General features: G+C 38.0%; 1 long non-coding RNA gene across 1 annotated transcript in view; it reads left to right on the top strand.

Moving 5' to 3' along the window:
- Nucleotides 1–5,060, top strand: part of LOC135290491 (uncharacterized) — a 10,780-nt gene extending 5,720 nt beyond the window's left edge. Inside the window, exon 3 of the long non-coding RNA XR_010353263.1 lies at nucleotides 4,854–5,060. This is a non-coding gene — a long non-coding RNA (uncharacterized LOC135290491). The remainder of the gene's footprint in view (nucleotides 1–4,853) is intronic.
- Nucleotides 5,061–9,209: the final 4,149 nt, after the last annotated feature.

A 9,209-nucleotide genomic window follows, 5' to 3' on the forward strand; every position in this document is an offset into this window, starting at 1 on the left:
ATTCAAGGGTGAATCCAGGATTTCATGTGCCCTCTTGAATGGTACTGTTATTTGTTGGGGTTTTTTTTGTTGTTAAATATAGCAGGAATGTGCTCTGTGTTGACTGCTTCATTTTGCTTTTTTGTCATTGATTTGAATGACCTGGCAAAATTATTTTACTAAGACCCCCCATCCCATTCTGCTGCTCTCCAAAGTCCAAGCAGATGTACTTCTAATTTAAACTAAGGAGATTTGCTAAAGTGAATATGCTAAAAAATTAATGATCGAGGCTTTGTTCAGTCTAGCTCTTAGGCTTGCAAATGTGCTATCATTTCTGGAAGAGTTTTTAGTTCGTCACACACAGCTTTCAGCCCCACTTACTGGAATTTAACCAGATCTCTTATTGTCTCCTGTGACTGATTGGCATTTGTATTGTTTGGGTAGCCGTGAAGTGCTTCACTGACCCACACACTGATCCACCAACTTGGTTGGTCTGGTTCAGTTAAGAGATAGTGAAATCCTGTTGTGCTTCTCCAATCTATAGTATAGTACATTTTGCCACTTTGCTAGAGTCATATATTAGCATCTATCATATGAGGACAGTTTATTCTTTTGGACTTTCAGCTGTTATATCATAAAAGAGTAATAAATCACTTATGTGGTTCCTTTAATATGAGGATTTTAAAGTACTTAATAATATTAATTAAATATACTACCCTTTTACATGAGAGGTTGGTAAATAAAAGCACAATATAATAAAGTTTTACAAGATTGTTCAGCACATCAGAAAGGGAACAGAAATCAGGATCTTGAATTTTTGCCTTAGCCTGTTGCTAACAGCAATAGTTTGTACAAGTATTATGATACCACTTTTGGTAAATGGCATTATAGTTCAAAGCTTGTTACCATATTGTCCATTTATAGAGTGAAACAGGAAGCTCTGGAGAAGAGATGTAGTGTCAGTTTATATTAACTCTATCACAGTGCACCAACAAAAGGTACCAAATCAAGGTTGCGCAATTATTCTTAAGTGAATAGTTATTTGCCATTTATGATGTTTGCCCTTGCAATCCAGAAACTATTTTAATGCAAGTTTACTTTAATTATATTGAATAACAATGTGGAATTGTTCCTCTTTGTACCTAATATTAAGCAGATAGCAAGTTAGCATAATTAATAATAGATAGAGACAGAGTGTTGTTCACTGTACCAGATATCAAAAACTTCAGATTTGGAATATGTTCCATAAAGAAGTAAACGAGTATAAATATAACGTCTATGTAACAACATGAAAATTGACTGCAATCCTCTACCACCTGCATTCATATATTTTTGGCATAAAAATGAAACAACACATGCTTATATAAAAACAATATCTGCTTCTTTGTCATTATTAAATCAAGAGCAGGTAATAATAAAAGTATGTGTAAGAGGAACAGAACATCAATTATTCAGACTGCACAGCAGGAGAGGTTCTCCTTGATGATCTCATATCTTTGCTTTGTCTTCCATTCACATGGCTTGTGGTCTTCAACTGTGCATTTGACTTTAAATCTGATTTAAAAACTAGAGTGGAAGAAACAATTCAAATTCTTAAAGCAAGTATTATCTCTTTTTTGAGAACCAAAATGAAAAATTTTATGCCTACTTTGAATTTATGAAAATTGAAACATCTCTTGAATTTTGACAAAACTCCAGTGATATTAATTACCAGTTTTCCCACAACATTCACAACAAAATCTTGGAATTTTTACTTTGCAAACAAAACTGATGTCTCTGCAATGAAACAAACTGATTCAAGTCAAGAAAACCCACAAAATGGGAGAGAAAAGCAGTGCTGATAAGAAGCCAGTTGCTCTGGTTTTGGTTGGGGTAGCCCTAATTTTCTCCAAAATACTTAGCATGGAGCTGTGTTCTGGATTTGAGCTTGAAAGGGCACTGATAACTCAGGGATATTTTTGCTATTGCTGAGCAGGGCTTATGCAGTGTAAAGGACTTTTCTGCTCTTCACCCCACTCCACCAGCAAGTGGGCTGGGGGTACATGAAGAGTCGGGGAGGACACATTTGGGAGAGAGGATACCAAGTAACCAAAGGAATATCCAGACCATGCAGCTTCATTCTCAGCTTAGGGGAAGAAGAAAGAAGTTGGAGATGTTTGGAGTGGTGGAATTTGTTTCCCTAAGTAACTAATATGGACCCTAAGTAACTCCTCAAGATCTGAGTCTCAAGATTTGAATCTAACTTTGCAAATTGTTTGGTTGTTATTCAGTAGCTATAGCCAGACAGTTATGATTTAAAAACTTGCATGGTGAACATTGTGTGCTTGGCTAATCTTTTCCTTTAAAGAAAGGGAAAGGCAACACAAAGACAGTTGGTTGTCTGGGCAAAAGCCACCAGGAGTGAAGTCAGCGGAACAGAGCAGTATCTGGGGTTAAGGTAATTCTGACAGTGGGTGATTCTGACTGATTGACCACCTACTCAGAATGGACCCCAACCCCAAATAAAGACAAGAATTGCATACGTGTACTAATTAACATAAGAAGCAACAAATATAACTAGCAGATAGGAATTTGAGTACCAATTAATAAAAAAGTTCTGTAATTTGTATTCAATGAGTACTGATATATTTGTATTTATAGAAATACTATAAAGTTTTGATGATCAGTGTGCTAGCCTTTTGGGGGTTCCCACCCACCTCTTTATTTCATGCCAACTGGAACAAAGAATAGAAATTCCTCTGCTCTGTGTGTGAGTGGTGCTTCATGCCAGGTAGAGAACTCACATTCAGGAGAATGTAACTGCTGTGCGTGATGGAGCCCTGCTTTCCTGAGGGTGGCTGATTGCCTGTCTGCCCCTTGGAAGCACTGACTAAATGTCACGGTTTGCTTTGCTTGTGTGCACAGCTTTTGCTTTGCCTACTAAAGTGTATTTTTCTCAACCCACTGATTTCTCCACTGTCCCGCTGGGTGGAGGGTGAGGGAGGGGCTGCCTGGGTCTTAGCTGCCAGCTGGGGTTAAATCACAACAGTTAAACAGTCATTATATGGCACTGTGCTGATGAGAACAAATAAATATTTGGCACAAAGGAGGAATATTTTAATCTTGCCCATAGGTGACTATCTAAGAGAATAGTTTGTGTATGAATATTCATTCAATTTAAAAGACTTTCTTCCCTTAAGTAAATATCTCCCATCCCCAAAAAACGGAATGGTCATATATGCAGCACCCAAGGCAAAGAGTGTTTTCCATGACTATAAATAAGGAGTGTGTTATTTAAGAAGTTACAAATCAGACTCCTATTCCACAGAAGGTAAGCCGAGAAAGCAAGAAGATAAGTCAGGTAATTATACTGGTCTGAAACCATGAAAATATTTTTTGTGATTCAGATTTAATTTCTTCAGAAGGCTTTTCCACTTTCCAGATAACAAAAAGTGAAAGTCTATAATTATATCATGATGTGTTTTGTATTGTGTAGAATCTTAGACCTGTTCACAGGTCTTTGATTCACTTAAACTTCCTATCTCTCACCGATATATTGCTACTGTCCTTTCAAAACATAAATAGGAGCCCATAAGCATCTTGATCCATTTTTTCTTTTCTGTTGATTCATTTATAAATAATTAATTCAGTTAGACTAAGTAAAATTTAAGCCCAGATTTTATCTGATTTCTATTTTCTCTGTTGAGCAAAATTGAGCATTATTGGCTTCTTCCACATTTTTTGATGGACTTCAACCAAAACAACATTTAACGTAGCTGCCATATGCTCAAGATACCCCAGAAAGTGTGTGTATGGTGTGTATATGTGTACAGAGGTGTGTGTCAGTATGTTTATATATTGTGGATACACTTAAGTCACTTCTGACTTAAGTAGTTATAGAATAGTTTATATACACATATACAAATATGTGTATAGGTAATTGTGTGGATAGGTGTAAATATATGACAGTATACACACACACAAACAAAATTTGTCATCTACTTGAAATTATTTACTTGCTGCACCATATGTCCTCCCTGCTTCACAGTAGTGTCTGCAAGAGGCGTGTACAGGGCATGCTGGCAATGTCACTAAATAGGGAGCTCTTCATGTTTTGAAGGTGATAAGGAATGTATACCAGCAGCTTTTTATCAAAGATTCTCATTGAGTGACTCAACTAGCATATCAAATGATCACTCCTGTGTGTAATCACCAGTTTAGTATTTAAGTTGTGAATATATATGCCCCTGCCATACAATAGGGCCTTATAGAAAGACTAACTTTGGGTTTTTATTTTTCCAGTTTCACAACTTGTTCCTCTTGTTCTTCCAGATTCCCTTTCTTACTGCACATCCAATACCATGGTTAGGCACTTTCCTCTTTTGAATGTAATTTTTCATTTACCATGATCCTCCTCTTATTAAAATGCCCTGCAAAAGTTTTGCTTTTGTAAATGTGTTGCACTGCAGCCTATCATGTCTATCCTCCTCACCCTGTATGTCCTTGTATTACTTGTTAATCAGGAGAAAAGCTTGTTCAGTGAAATTCATACCTGTACACCCTCAGACATTTTGCCACAATTTCTTTTGTCTCTGAGATATAAATTTTGTGCAGTCATGACAGGAGGACTTTCCCTAGTTTGACAAGTATAACTAAAGATAATTTTCCATCTGTTACATGCTCTGAGGCCATTTTTGTATAGATTAAAGCTAAAGGAAAGGGAAAAGGAAAAAACTCATAAATGTTAATTAAAATATGTATATACCTATGCATTAGCTTGTAAGGACACTTTTTATTGTGCACAGGTTTTCCAAACTAGGGTCAGATTCTCTAAGATCGTACTTTTTAAATTTAGCTTCTTTGAGAAAGTATCTATGTTATTCAATGTCTCATAGATTTCTGGAAACTGAGCTGAAGAAAAGCTTTTAAGATCCTGATGAAGACTGACACAGTCATGTAGATGGCACAGCTGCCACTCTGCCCGTCTGCCCCTCTCTGGGAATCCGTAGAAATCCTGGCCTTCATTTAAATCAACAGGAGCTTTGTCTCTCACTTCAATGGAGTCAGAATTTCACCCTGCAATTTGAAATACTCTCTACAGTTGACAGGCAAGTAAAATGATTACCTCACTGTTCCCACTGCCTCAGTGTCATAAACTGTGCAAAGATTATCATCAGTGAAGTGCAGTACAGATGTTCCCTCCCTCATTCCTTCTAAGCCATCTCTCATCCATCTCTGTCCTCTCTTTTCCCCTACAGTTGTTTTTAACTTTTCACTGTATTTCTCTGGCATTTGGCACCAGGAAGAGAAGCCCTTAATGCAGACAATTCATCTGTCTTTGGCATTGGTTGACGCCATCATTAGTGTTTACAAAACTAAGACAGCTTTATAAATCATGGGATAGTTTGAAATAAGGGAGGTTTATAAATACAATAAAATGTCTAATAATTATTCAGAAGGTTTGAAATTTATCTGCTCTCAGTAGGGGTTCTCTCATTAGCTGCTCCATATGACTACACCACTCATGAGTGAAAAGGTCACCTCCTATATAATGAATATAAATTGCAGTCTCTTCGGTGTAGTTTTGATATGTTTCATATCTAGCGTCAGAATGTGAGAAATGGGAACAGGCCTCCTAAAAATCTGTAATTCTCAGAAGTGAAGAACGTTGGAATTGTATGACCTGATTTGTGCCCACATTAGGAAGAAGAATATGCACTTTTAATAACACTGTTTTCTTTGGAAATTGTTTATCCTTCAACATGAAGAGAAGTACATGTAAGTGAAACTAAAAAGTGGATGTGTCTGGATATTTAAGTACTCCTAAAAGTTACTTTTGTGCAGCTGAAGAAATGTTTTATCCAGCCAGAGTCCAGGCTTCAGTGCTGATTGCTGGTATGACTTAATTTTCTGGACGTTAGTCACTAATTTTTCAGCTGGTGTCATATTTTGCGCATGGCAGGAGGCAACATTTCGATTAATTTATTGTTGCTTTTAGGATTGTTGGTAGTGGTTAATAGTTAAAACATTTTAATGGACAATATTGACTGAAAAAGTATTTTTTCAAAAAACCCCAACAAAAAGTGGAGGCATTTTCTCTGAAGAAATCTTTTAATGTGGAATAATTATAAGAGCTAATAGACTTAGCTGGATGAAAGATTTCATTTCAGTGTAGCTTAATGAAGAGTGGGCAGGAAAGGTCTGAGTGGTTGTGACAGACATTACCAGCTATTGCCTTTTCACAAAACATAGTAGCAGGCATTACCAAGGACTGGCAATACTAGCAACTTTCCAGAAGACCAGTAAGTGAGAAAAAGATGTATAGATACCTTTTTCTTACTCCTTGGACTAGCTGCACACCAATCCTACAGATCTGTAACGTATTCCAGTTTATCTGATTGCTGCAAAGCCAAATTTTCTACATGGAAAATGATGACTTTAATCGTAATGGGCTACAGCATAAAATATGTGGTGGCTTGAGTTGCATAACTTCAGAAGCCACTTGACAAGTGAAGCTATACTGAGTTCATAGCATATATAGGTTGATGAAAAAGTGTTATTTCTAATATTAAAGGGACTTCTATGCACTGATTTTTTTCCTTCAAATTTTCAGAAATGAGTATTGTATTGTTGTTATTTTAAGACATAAGAAATATATGAACATATTTTTAACCAATGTCAAGGCCCAAATTTATTATGGAAAGATTAAGAATGGAGGGCTTTGAAATGATAACAGTGTCTTGGTAAAAGCATGTGGAAAAAAGGGGAAAAGAAAGGAATGTGCGCATAAATCCTCTGTGTTGTAGTCATAGAGCTGATTATCCACAAACATTTTCCTTTGCGTCTGATTTAAGATGGTGAAGATCAATGAAAGATGAATGAAATGCTTCCTTGGAAGGCAGTGAAGTTCCACAGATCAAGGCCCAACAAATTAAAAAATCTCTAAGAAAAGCCCATCCTAAGTAATTCAGCAAACAAGGAAACACACCTAAAAAACCCCTGAGCTTGATCAAAAACCTTTGACAAGATCTTTGTGTTGCCAAAGAAGTGGATATACAGTAACATTTCCTGTATTTCACTCAACCCACTTTCCTGGCATTAGTAAACCCTCTACTTCATATTGCCAACCAAATGTTAAGTATTCTTCTGCATAGGAAGGATGATCTTTCTCTTTCCAGAGGAATTTATTTTGGCAACTACAGACATAGTCAGAAGCCATTCACACAGCAAGAAAGAAATCTGCTTTTAGATAAAATGCCCACTCAACACACTTTGCAGAATGGTCCAAATTCAGTTTGAAGAGCTTTCCAGACACCATTTCAACCATCCTGTCAATATTTTTGGAACCTAGTTACAGCACTGCCAAGTACCATCAGTGTCAAAAACAGGACTAATGTCTCCTGACAAATTCTCCAGAATTTTTACGACTATTTCAAGCCATGTTTTAAAAAGCAACAAGGCATCCCTAACAAAAAATCACAATTCAACAGCACAGCTAGGTACTGTTGGCATATTTTTCCAGAATGATATCTCATTGTTCTATACTAACTGACTATAATATTTTAGAAATCTCTAGTGTTCAGGGTAAGAGGAAAAGTGTTGCGGCAAATACTAGCCAAGCACTTAAGACATAAGTGGAAAATGGAAAGGGAAAGCATCTGTAATGATATCTCTGTACAAGAGTTTATATTGGTTGACACTTTAGGCAAGGAACAAAAAAATCTGATTCTACTCCCTGGGTTTCAGACCACAGAATCATAGGTTAGAAGGGATGTCTAAAGGTTATCAGGTCCAGCACTATACAGAAGGCTGCCCAGAACCATGTCCAGACAGCATGTTTGAGCATCACCAAGGACAAGTTGGGCACTGTGCTCTTACATTAGTGTGCATATAACATATACATATATATACTGATGGCAGGCAGGCATAAGAGCAACCATTCCTAATGGTTGTTCTCCACTTGCAGTGTATGCAGTTCACAGTCCTGGGCAGCTCACTACCACACAGCATTGCAAAGAATTCCCTGCATTGGGTACAGGCGTTGCCTTCACGTGGCCTTGTCAGTGGGTTTGAACCTCAGGGTCCTGTGATGAGGTGTTGGTGCCTCAAACACAAATTCTCAGAAACAGGCTGTCCAGAAGTGTGTCAGGGAGCTCCTGGTGAGCTCCTGTGAGTTGGTGGAAGGAGCACAGTGGCTCAGCTTCTCCAAATGCTCTTCTCAGGGAGGATGGACCTGCTGTCCCTTGCTGCTGGAGATGATAGGTTGCAGTTAGAAGGGACATCCAGAGGTAACCATGTCCATGCTCAAGTATGTTCAGATCGACCAGGTTGTCCAAGACCTTGTCAGATGTCTTTGAAGGTCTCAAAGGACAGACTCCACTAGCTCTTTGGGGGCAACCTGTTGCCAGGCTCAGTCATCCTCCATGTGAAAGGATATCTCCTTGTGTTGAGGAGGAACCTGGCATGTTTAAGCTTGTGTCTATTGTTTCATTGGGCTCCACTTAACAGATTCTGGGTCTGTCATCTTTACTGTTACTTTACTCCCTTCAGATAGCCAGGAATCTTGATGAATTTTCCCGAGTGTCTTCCACAGCTCAACAACATGAGCTGCCTTTGAAGTTCCTCCTACATTTGTTGTTCTAGCCTCTTCATTATCTTAGTTCCTGTGTAGATGTTCTCCATGTATACTCACCACTCTCTTGTACTGGGGAGTCCAGAAGTGGGTGTAGTACACCAGTCGTGGCCTCACCAATCCTGAGGCACAGTGAAGGATCACATACCTCAACTTGCAGATAACATGTCAGAGATGGACAGAGAAGGGGAAGACTGATTCAGTGATTAGCATCCAATTTTATTGTGGGATACAAATGCTTATATACTATTTTAGGGTGACTAGTAAGGTACTACAATGATTAGTTTGAAATCACATACACAGACTTATGCATATAACAACATCTCTCCCTTGCAGAGTTTAATGAGATGATCTTTTTCTGGTAAACCCACCTGATTGAATCTTCCTGCAACCTAGGTCTAATTTTCAAAGTTTCATTTGCTTTTGCCAAGGCATCCTGTTATCAAATCTCTTATGTTAACCAGGTCCAAAGTCCATCATCTGTCTTGTGTCCCCCAACATTCCAACAGCAACACTTGTCCTTATGCAGCCCAGCACACTACTGGCTGTCTTTGCCACAAGAGAATAGTGTTGAGTCTTCATCACTCTCTTCAGATCGCCTGGAATTTTTTCTGCAAGG

Source organism: Passer domesticus, chromosome Z, assembly GCF_036417665.1.
Source record: "Passer domesticus isolate bPasDom1 chromosome Z, bPasDom1.hap1, whole genome shotgun sequence".
NCBI lineage: Eukaryota > Metazoa > Chordata > Aves > Passeriformes > Passeridae > Passer > Passer domesticus.